The 10,338-nt window shown below is 41.5% G+C and overlaps 1 pseudogene; it reads right to left on the bottom strand.

Moving 5' to 3' along the window:
• Positions 1–1,264: 1,264 nt before the first annotated feature.
• The window catches only part of LOC114053565, a 73,142-nt pseudogene continuing 64,068 nt past the window's right edge, over positions 1,265–10,338 (bottom strand).

Genomic DNA, 10,338 nt, shown 5'->3' with positions numbered 1-10,338 from the left:
TCCTCTCATGTTCTGCTGTGCACGTGGAAATACTTTTTTTCTTTTCTTATTTTGTATCTCCATTCTGGAGAGCAATTAAGAACTATGCCCAAAGGGCAACCAAACCGTGCACACCCTTTGATCCAGCAATACTAGTACTAGGTTTGTATCCCAAAGAGAGTATAAAAAATGAGAAAGGACCCACATGTACAAAAATATTTATAGCAGTTCTTTTTGTGGTGGCAAGGAATTGAAAATTGAAGGGATGCCCATCAATTAGGGAATAGCTGAATACTATTGTGCTATAAAAAATGATGAGCAGGTAGATTTCAGAAAAACCTGGAAAGACTTATATGAACTGATGCTGAGTGAAGTGAGCAGAACCAGGAGAACATCATACACAGTAACAGCAACATTGCGCAATGATTAGCCATGATAGACTTGGATCTTCTCAGCAATACAATGATTCAAGACAATTCCAAAAGACTGGTGATGGAAAATGCTAACCACATCCAGAGAAAGAACTATGGAGTCTGGATGCAGATAGAAGCATACTATTTTCACGTTTTTGTTGTTGTTTTTTATTTTTTCTTTCTCGTTGCTTTTCCCTATTGTTCTGATTCTTCTTTCACAACATGAGCAATGAGAAAATATGTTTAACATAATTGTACATGTATAACTTGTATCAGATTGCTTGCTGTCTTGGGGAAGGAGAAAGGAAAGGAGAGAGGGAGAAAAATGTGGAACTCAAAATTTTACAAAAATGAATGTTGAAAACTATATTTACATGTAATTGGGAAAATAAAATACTATTAAGGAGAAAAATTTGATTAATAGACCTGATTCTAGATGATCTCTAAGGATTCTTTCTCTTCAAAGTCCTGGAATCCTATGCTCTTATAATTAAGAGGAGTAAACGGAGAGAGAAGACCCTTGAAACAAAACTTTAAGTGTTATTTTTCCTGACACATAAAGAGCCCAAAGGAAGGTTTCCTTTCTTCTGGCATCATACCCTGCATGGAGAGCAAGGAAGAAACAGACTGATGGAGAAATAACATAAAAGAATAAACTTTTAAAGCACTGTAAAAACCAATTGAACTTTATTTTGTAACACAAGAGAGTCAGAAACAAAATTGGAAAGGAAAAGTGGTACCCACTGTCTGACTTCAATTGGACACAGAAGGGAACAAGGATGGAACTTGGTGTAAGGATTTAAGCACACACATACACACACACACCTTCCAGAACCACAGGGAAGGCAGGTAGGTAGAGATAGGAAATTTTTCTAAGGCTCTGGACAGACAGTCACAGGAGCTTGGTCACATGACCAAAGCCTAATGTAAGGGCAGAGGGGCCCAAAAAAGAACTCTGAAGTAAAATTATAGATATAGGACCCATCATTCAGATTGTAGAATGAGACATCTCCAAAATCATAGTCTACAAAAATGGCCACTTTGTGAGGGGACTGTCTCAAGGAGAGGCAAGTTGAAGGGTAAAAGAGGGCCCAATATTTGTCATTATATAGCCTGAGAGCCCAGAAGCCATTCTCAGAGGACACTGTGATTTCTCCTTTCCTTTTCACATCCTCTCTACAAACACCCAAATCCCAGTCACCTCTGTTTCCAACCTCTACCTCCCAGTAATGTCTCCCCGAGGTGATTTTCTCTTGGCCCAGAACACAAGGCAGAGAGTCAAATCTCTTAGCAGTGTCAGGGAAATTCTGAGGACTTTATCCCCGGATAACACATCTCCATTCCTCAGATAAAATAAGTTCTGGATGTGCTGTGTCTGGATCCAAAGTCACATGCATTGCAAAAAGAGCCATGAGGTTAATGCTGGATCAGTCCTGTGATAGATGATTATTGGGCCCTTATTTTGTGGGAATCCCATTTTATTTCAATCAGTATTAGTCAGTTTTATATGATTTCATAGGCCTAGTGATTACAAGTTCTGATATTAGGCCTCAGAGGTATAAACTGCAGATTGTAAGTTCACTTACTTAATCATAGGAAGCTAATTAGAGGACCTCTACTCTTGTTTTTCCTTATTATGGTGACCAAGCCCAGTGTGGTGGAAGTGACTCAATTACATGGAAAGCCCCCAACCTATTTTTGTTGCCCCTCCATCCCTTGTCATCCCTATATTGCCCAATATGGGGAGATGACCATGAGCACTCGACCACCAAGTGGCCCTGGTTGCCGGCCTGTGTTCTGCATTTCTACCATTTCATGGGTGTGCTCAACAGGACCTCCTGATAAGTCAAGATAGGTATGTTAGGGTCTGCTCATTAGTCTGCTTGTCAACCAGTGGGATTCTGTACTTTGTGTAGAGCCTCCTAGAGGGTCAAGAGCAAGTTCTACCAACCAATGAGATTCTGTATTTTTGGTTTGTTCCACCTGTATTGTCTGGGTATCAAGCACTATAAAACCAAGTACCTGGAGGAAGGGGACATCTCACATTGTGAGGAAGATCTGAGGTCCACTTCATTATAAGGGACCATGGACCTTTTAATAAAGTGCAATTGGCTCATAGCTCTGCCTCAATGGTTTTACTTGCAGATTGAACAATTTTAAATACAACAGTTTCAATGATGTAGGGGACAAGAAGGCCCAGGGGACTTGCAAGGTGTCACTGAGATGTGCTTGACTCTAAGGAGGGGTATGGAGCCAACACAGTCTGGAGAATTTCTAGTGATTCTCAAGGATAGTTGCCTAATTCAACTTGGCCTCAATAATCATAGAGGTATGACTTAGATAAATTAATGAAGTATTAAGAGCCAGGAAAAGGATCTTGGGCAATTGTGATGATCATCAGGTCTCTGGCTGCTCTTACTTCATTGACATCTACGTGGAATTTGGTGCACCTGTGCTTACCCTCCCCAAAGAGCTACCTTCTTATCTCTTAGGGTTAGGAGTCTGGAAAAATGTATTAAGGAAGTGCCCTCTTCCCTCCCCCATTCTCTCCTATCTTTGGAAGTCCCTCTATTTGTTGCAAAATAAGAACATCCTCTCCTAATCTACTCCCCTCCACTTATCAACAAAGCAATGGGACTGAGACTTAAAAGGAAAACTCAAGTTACTCACCTGCCTGGAACTGTTCTTTCCTCCAGTCTGAAAAGAAACAGCACAAATACGCAATGAGAAGAGCCTCACAACATACCTTCTGAGGGGTTCATGGATTTGCTCAGCTTCTATTTTCATGATCTTTTCCTAAAGGGTAGTGTTCCCAAGAAAGCTTTCTGAAAATACCCTGAATGAAGATCTTCTCTCTCCCCACTGCTCTATTCTTACAGGATTTCCCTCTAGTTTGGGAAAATTGTGAGGAGAGCATCTTCTGTAAACTGTCCTCATAGGAAACCATATACCTATTACTCAGCATGGTCTGAGTGGGATGAGAAAGAATGAAGACCCAGATTTGGGAGGGAGGGAGAGGAGAGGGATCTTTATCAGCTCCCTTTCTTCAATACTTTTTCAGGACTTACTACATTTTCTGCATGTGCTCTATTTCTCCAAGTCTTTGGTTTATTCAATTCCTATTCCCTTTTACCCCACCATACCACCACCACCCCCATCACTATCTCTTCCTTCCCATATCCTCCATATCCTTGTCCTCCAAGATTCAGCTCAAGAATTCTCTCCTCATAGAGCCCCACAATTGGAAGGCAGCTCAGAAGTCATCTTGTCCTCTACTTGAGCAGTAATTCCTTCTACAATATCCTGGACAGGTGGTTGTCCAGCTTCAGCTTGAAGACTGTTACCTATGGAGAATTCTCTACTTCTGTAACTAGTTCATTCTGCTTTGGAGTAGCTCTAATTGTTAGCCAGGAACTCCTTATTCTGCCAACCACCCCCCTTTGCTCTTAGCCGTGTCCTCCTGGGTCAGGCAAAACAAAACTAATCTTTCTTCCTCACAATAGATAATCAAATACCTGAAGACTAAGATTATGTCCCTATAAGTCTTTTCCTCTCCATTTCCTTTAACTGTTCTTCACATGGTAAGGATTCCTGTGCTCTCACCATCAACGATCATTTTCCTCTGGCTGTGCCCAGCTTGTCTGTTCATTCTAAAGTTTGGTGCCCTACAAATGAGAGTAATGCTCCAGGCTATGATCAAGGAAGGGGAGTAATAACAATAACTCTTCTCCTCTCCTCAACCTCCTATGCCACCCCATTCTCCTCCTATTAAAACATTCAGATATTTTCCCTATCTCCTCCTTCCCTGGAGTCTCAGATCAAGAGGTGGCCCTTCTGGCCAAGGCAAACTACTTGGGAAGTGTCCTTGATCGTCTATCCTTCCAACTCCTCCAACAAGTTGTTCCTATTATTATCTCTATACATTTTTATCTTCAGCCTCTCCCAATCTATAGATTCCTTCCATGCAGGCTAAAAACACCCACGTCATCTTTAAGAAACCCTCCCTTGATCTTACCATTCCTACCAGCCCAATCCCATAGCTCTCCTGCTGTTTGTGACTCAGTTCCTCTTCATCTACATCTACAGTTGGGGCCTCTATTTCCTCTCCTCTCACTCTCTTCAAAACCCTTTAAAATATGGGAAAGGGAAAAGGGTGGAAGCATTTATATAGTGTCTATCATATGCCAGGCACTGTGATAAGCACTTTACAAATAGTATCTCTGTTAATCCTCACATCTCTGCAATGTTCATGCTGTTATTATCCCCATTTTATACTTGAAGAAATTAAGGCAAACAGGATAAGTAGCTTGCCTAGGGTCACACTGCTAGTAAGTATCTGAAATCAGGTTTGCCCCCAAGTCTTCCTGGCTCCAGGACCAGTGCTCTTTCTACTTTGCCACCTAGCTGCCTCATATGACTTCCAACCTCATCATTCAACTGAAACTGCCTTCTCCAAAGTTATCAGTGCCCTCTTAATTACCAAATCTAATGACCTTTTCTTATTCACAACATCCCTCATATATTTGCCCTTCCTTTCACTCAGATGTCTGCAACCCTAGTTCAGCATTCAGACTCTTGCAATAGCTTTTTAACTAATCTCCCTAGACCTAATCTATTTCAGCTCCATTCTCTATTCAGCTGCCAAGGTGATTTTTCTATAGCCTATGTCTGGCCATGTCATTCCCCTGCTCTCCCTATTACCACCACAATGCTCTCTGGAGCTATATAGAATAAGTCTAATCCCTGTGTTGATGAGGACAGACAAGAGAGAATAATAGCATCACTTACCAGCATAGAGGTGGGCCTTTCTCCAATCTGATGAAGAAACAGACAAGCACAAAGAAAAAATTATTTGGGATAGAGAGGAAAGTTTTTCATCAGTGCCCTGACAGATGTGAATGGGAGGAAGGGAAAACCAAATTTTTGAAGCCTAAATATTGTCTTATTAGTGTCACACACATTTTAGTGCTTGACTGTTTTTTTAAACTCTGTGGCCTAACCTGCATTTTCCTCTCACTATCTGCACCCCCATGTGCAGAGGTGATAACAGAGAGTCATCTGGGACTCCTAGAAATACCCTAGGAATGTATCTTCTTGTTTATCTCATCTAAACCCCTCATTTTACAGATGAGGAAACTGAGAAGCAGAGAGGTTGAGTGACTTGCCCAAGGCCAGAGATGAGCTGGAGCCAGCTCATACCAGATCTCAGAGTCAATTGTTAAATTTTTAGTGTGAGCATTTATACTTCAGAAATCAGCAAAAATCATATTGTCTTGTCTATTGTAAAGGCTTAAGAAAGAGATGGGAAAATGTTAATAATGCACATTAAACTTAAAAGTATGGCATGTACCTTTTTTCTGGAGGACTAGCAGTTAAACTTTTAGTAGCACACTCCAGATTAGAACCTAAATCTCCTGACTGAAAACACAAAGCTATTTCCCTTTTATCATGTTGCCTTGGTTAGAAACAAGATTAAGAGATCTAACCTTCCCCTTAGGCTCTTCATCTTCAATCCTATAGCAATAATATGTATTTTCCTTTCTCTGGGAATTAAGAGAAAATATCAGGGTCACCCACCTGCCTCGTACAGAACCTTTCTTCTCTCTAAAAAGGAACACACAGAAAGAGAGAGACATACACACATGAGACAAAACCAGAAATCACTTATCAGAGAAGGGTCATAAAAGCAGAATCAGACTTTTTTTTGGTGAGGCAGTTGGGGTTAAGTGACTTGCCAGAGTCACACACCTGGGGAATGTTAAGAGTCTGAGGCCAGATTTGAACTCAGGTCCTCCTGACTTCAGGGCCAGTGCTCCATGCACCAGAGTCAGATTTAAAAGAAAAAATGAAACTTACCAATTTCTTCCTGGAGAGTAACTAAAAAAGAAATAAAAAGAAGTTCATACTCTAAGGAACACTGAAAATTAAGAGATCATTAATTCTTCCAAACACCCTAGCTGGTTCTATCCTTCACATCCCTATGCCCTCATCATTTCACTGAGAATATTCTCTTCAAAGTTACCAATGCTCTCCTTATTGCCAAGTCTAATGGTTTTCCCTCAATCCTCATTGTCCTTGAACTCTCTGCAGCTATTAACATTATCACTCACCCTTTTCTCCTTGATCTTCTCTTCTCTCTACAGTTTTGGGACACCATTCTCTCTTAGTTTTCCTCCCACCTGTCTGACTGATTCTTCTCTGTCTCCTTTGCTAGATCCTCCCCCAGATCATGCCCTCTAAATAAGGTGTCCTTCACAGTTCTATCTTGGCCCCTCTTCTCTTCTCCCTCTATACTACCTCACTCGATAATCCCATCAGTTCCCCTAGATTTAACTACCATCTCTAGGCTGATGATTCTTTTTTTTTTTTTTTTTGCTTGGTAATGGGGTTAAGTGGCTTGCCCAAGGTCACACAGCTCGTAAGTGCCAAGTGTCTGAGGCCAGATTTGAACTCAGATCCTCCTGACTCCAGAGCCAGTGCTCTATCCACTGTGCAACCTGGCTGCCCCAAGGCTGATGATTCTCAACTCTACTTGTCTTGCCCTAATCTCTCTGCTGATCTCCAATCTTGCATCTCCCACCTCCTTTCAGACATTTCAAATTAGCTGTCCAGTAGACATCTTAAACTCAATATGTTCAAAGGTGAATTCATGATATTTCTCCCTAAACCTCCCCCCCATCACCTCCTAACTTTCCTCTTATTGCAGAGGGCAACACTGTCCTTCCAGTGCTCAGGCTTGAAACTTAGGTGTCCCTCAACTCCTTACTATCTCTAACTCCTCATATTCAAAACCTGTCAATTCCTCCTTCGCAGCATCTCTCAAATGTCCCTCCTTCTGCATCAGTCCTCTGATATTGCCACCATTCTGGTGCAGGCTTTCTCACTGTACATCTAAACGATAGCAACAGCCTGCTTGGGGTCTGTCTGCCTCAAGTCTCTTCTCTCTCCAACCCATCCTACATTCATTCAGCCATCAAAGTGATTTTTCTAAAGCACAGGTCTGACCATATCACACAACACCCCTCTTCCTGCCCTCTCAATCAGCTACAGGATCAAATACAAAATCCTGTTTGATGTTCAAAGCCCTTCATAGCCCAGACCCTTTCTACATTTCCAGTCTTCTTACACCTTGCTCCCCACTACATGCTCTTTGATCCAGTGACATTGGCCACCTTGCTGCTCCTTGAACAAGATACTCCATCTCTCAGCTCCAGGAATTTTCTCTGGCTGTCCCTCATTGCTAGAATACTCTCCCTCCTCATCTCCACCTCCTAGATCCCCTGGCTTCCTTTAGATCTTAACTAAAATCCCCCTGTTATAGGAAGCCTCTCCTAGCCACTCTTAATTCTGGTGCCTTCCCTTTTTTAATTATTTCCTGTTTATCCTATGGATAGCTTGTTTGTATATATTTCTTTACTTGTTGATTCATCCATTAGATTGGGAGCTCCTTGAGGGAAGAGACTGTCTTCTTCCCCTTTTTGTATCCCCAGTACTTAGCACAGTGCCTGGCACATAGTATGTGTTTAATAAAAGTTTATTGACTGACTGAACAACTGACTCTTCCCTTCTGAAAAATCTTTACATCTCTAGTTCTAGGGCTCATGAAGATTCAGTTACATAAATTATAAGTGAAATGAGACATGAGGGGAAAAGAGGAAGATAAAGACAAGAAATAGAGTAGCCAGGGTCATCATGCATCAACTCAAATACTCTTTCAGCTCATTCACTCACCCTCATTTTCAGAGACTTGACCTGTTCTGAGAAAAGGGATGGAGAGACAAGAACCAGGAAAGTTCAAGGACTTCTAACTTCTGGCCTAGCTCTCTCGAGAAAAGAATCCTTTCCCTACCTGCAGCCATACCAGGAAAGGCAGAGCCCCTAGTCTCTGGGATCTGTTGTAGGTCCAAGAAAAGGAGTGGAAGTAGATGGAGACCCTCAGGGTCAGCTATTGTCCCCCAGACAGCCAGGGCAGTTTAACTAGGATGAATGGGTGTCAAGGTCAAGGTCAAGAATAAGTCTAAGGTGAAGTTCAAAATGGGGGGATGGGGATTGGTAGATTTTTTTTCCGAACATTTGAAAAAAAATCTTACCTAATATTGAGATTTTAATCTGTCCACCGGGATACACTTTCACTTGAGGTCTCCTAGACCCCTGATACACCTCCAGACCATTCTTTTAAAAAAAAATTTTTTAAAGGGAAGTGATTAAGCATTTTCTCCATGTGGGGAACTTATTATTAATTTGTCTACAAAGGGGCAATATTTATAACAATCACAGTACCAGTCAGAGTGCCAATAAGAGCTTTTATGCTGATAATCCTCATGGAGGGCCATGCAGAGGGACAGAGCAACTGACTATCTGCGTATTCCTGGGTAAGTGTCCACTGCAGGTCACTACCCAGTGCTCCAGATTCTAGATTCTAGGTGAGATCCCCAGGAAAGCCAGATTCATCTCAGCTCTGACTCCCTCAGTGGCTCATAGGCACAGGTCCCAAGCAGGAGAACCAGTACCAGGATGCAGCCCCATTTCCTGGGATGAGGGTAGAGGAAACAAGAGAAGATAAAAAGGTAGGCCATCCATTGATCCACTAAGCCATGATCCTTTCCTTCCTTCCCTTCCTTTCTTACTCATTCATAGTCATTTATCCTCAATTTCAAGGACCTGCCCTGTGTTGCGAAAGGAGAGGGGCAAAAAAAAAACCAAACAAGTCAGCAGATTTCTAAGTCTAGGCCTAGCCATCTCTAGGAGGGAATTTTTCCTGCCTCCAGATAGGCCTGGAAAGCAGAGAAGCTAAGCAGAGCCCCAAGTCTCTGGGAGATCTCCTTGGGATAGGCTAAATAAATGAATACAGGTAGAGATTCTCTACTCCGGAGGTCAATGATTCCATTGATTCTTTCAAGGGCTGACCATCCTTTTCCCCTGGAGGAGATTATGTCACTTATTGTCCTTCATTCATATGTCTCAAAAAAAATCCTATATATCTTGTGGCACAACCTTCTTTGCCATGTTACCTGTGTCCTGGTATTGTCTTCTTGACTACATTTTCTTTTTCCTCAACAAATTTAGTGGGCCCAAACAAGTCATTTTTTTTTCTTACCTTGAAATTTCTTTTCTTTACCAAGAACTTCTTCTTTTGGAGTAAAAGATTGTCTCTTTTTACCCAAGGACTTTGTCTCTTTCTTCAATGACCTTCTCTCTGTTTTCAAGGACTCCCTCTCTTTGGCCAAGAATTCTCTTTCTTTAACCAATGACTCTTTGTCTGTATCCAGCGATTCCTTCTCTGTATCCAAGGATTCTCTCTCTGTACATGAGTCTATTTCTTTAAACAATGACTCTCTCTCCTTAGCCAGGTTTTCAGTTTTTCCCCAGTACTGAGTCTTTTCCTGAGTTTTTCTGCTCTTCTTGTCTACTTGCATAGTTCTCTTTATTCAATGACTCTGTTAGTATCCAAGAATTCCCTCTCTATAACCAAAGATTGTCTCTCTTTATCCAATGATTCTCTGTCCATTTACAAAGATTCCCTCTCTTTAGCCAAAAATTCTCTGTTCTTATTCAAGGATTCCCTGTCTTTAGCCAAGAATTCTCTTTCTTTGGCCAATGACTCTTTGTCTATATCCAAGGATTCCTTCTCTTTAACCAAGAATTCATTTTCTTTATCCAAGGATTCTCTCTCTTTAGCCAATGTTTCTCTGTCCATATGCGAAGATTCCCTCTCTTTAGCCAAGAATTCTCTTTCTTTGGCCAATGACTCTTTGTCTATATCCAAGGATTCCTTCTCTTTAACCAAGAATTCATTTTCTTTATCCAAGGATTCTCTCTCTTTAGCCAATGTTTCTCTGTCCATATGCGAAGATTCCCTCTCTTTAGCCAAGAATTCTCTGTCCGTATTCAAGGATTCCCTGTCTTTAGCCAAGAATTCTCTTTCTTCGGCCAACGACTCTTTGTC

The sequence above is a fragment of the Vombatus ursinus genome, unplaced genomic scaffold, assembly GCF_900497805.2.
Source record: "Vombatus ursinus unplaced genomic scaffold, bare-nosed wombat genome assembly UNPS02014811.1, whole genome shotgun sequence".
Taxonomy (NCBI): Eukaryota; Metazoa; Chordata; class Mammalia; order Diprotodontia; family Vombatidae; genus Vombatus; species Vombatus ursinus.
Note: the sequence above shows the minus strand (reverse complement) of the source record. Positions and strands in the feature narration are given on the sequence as shown.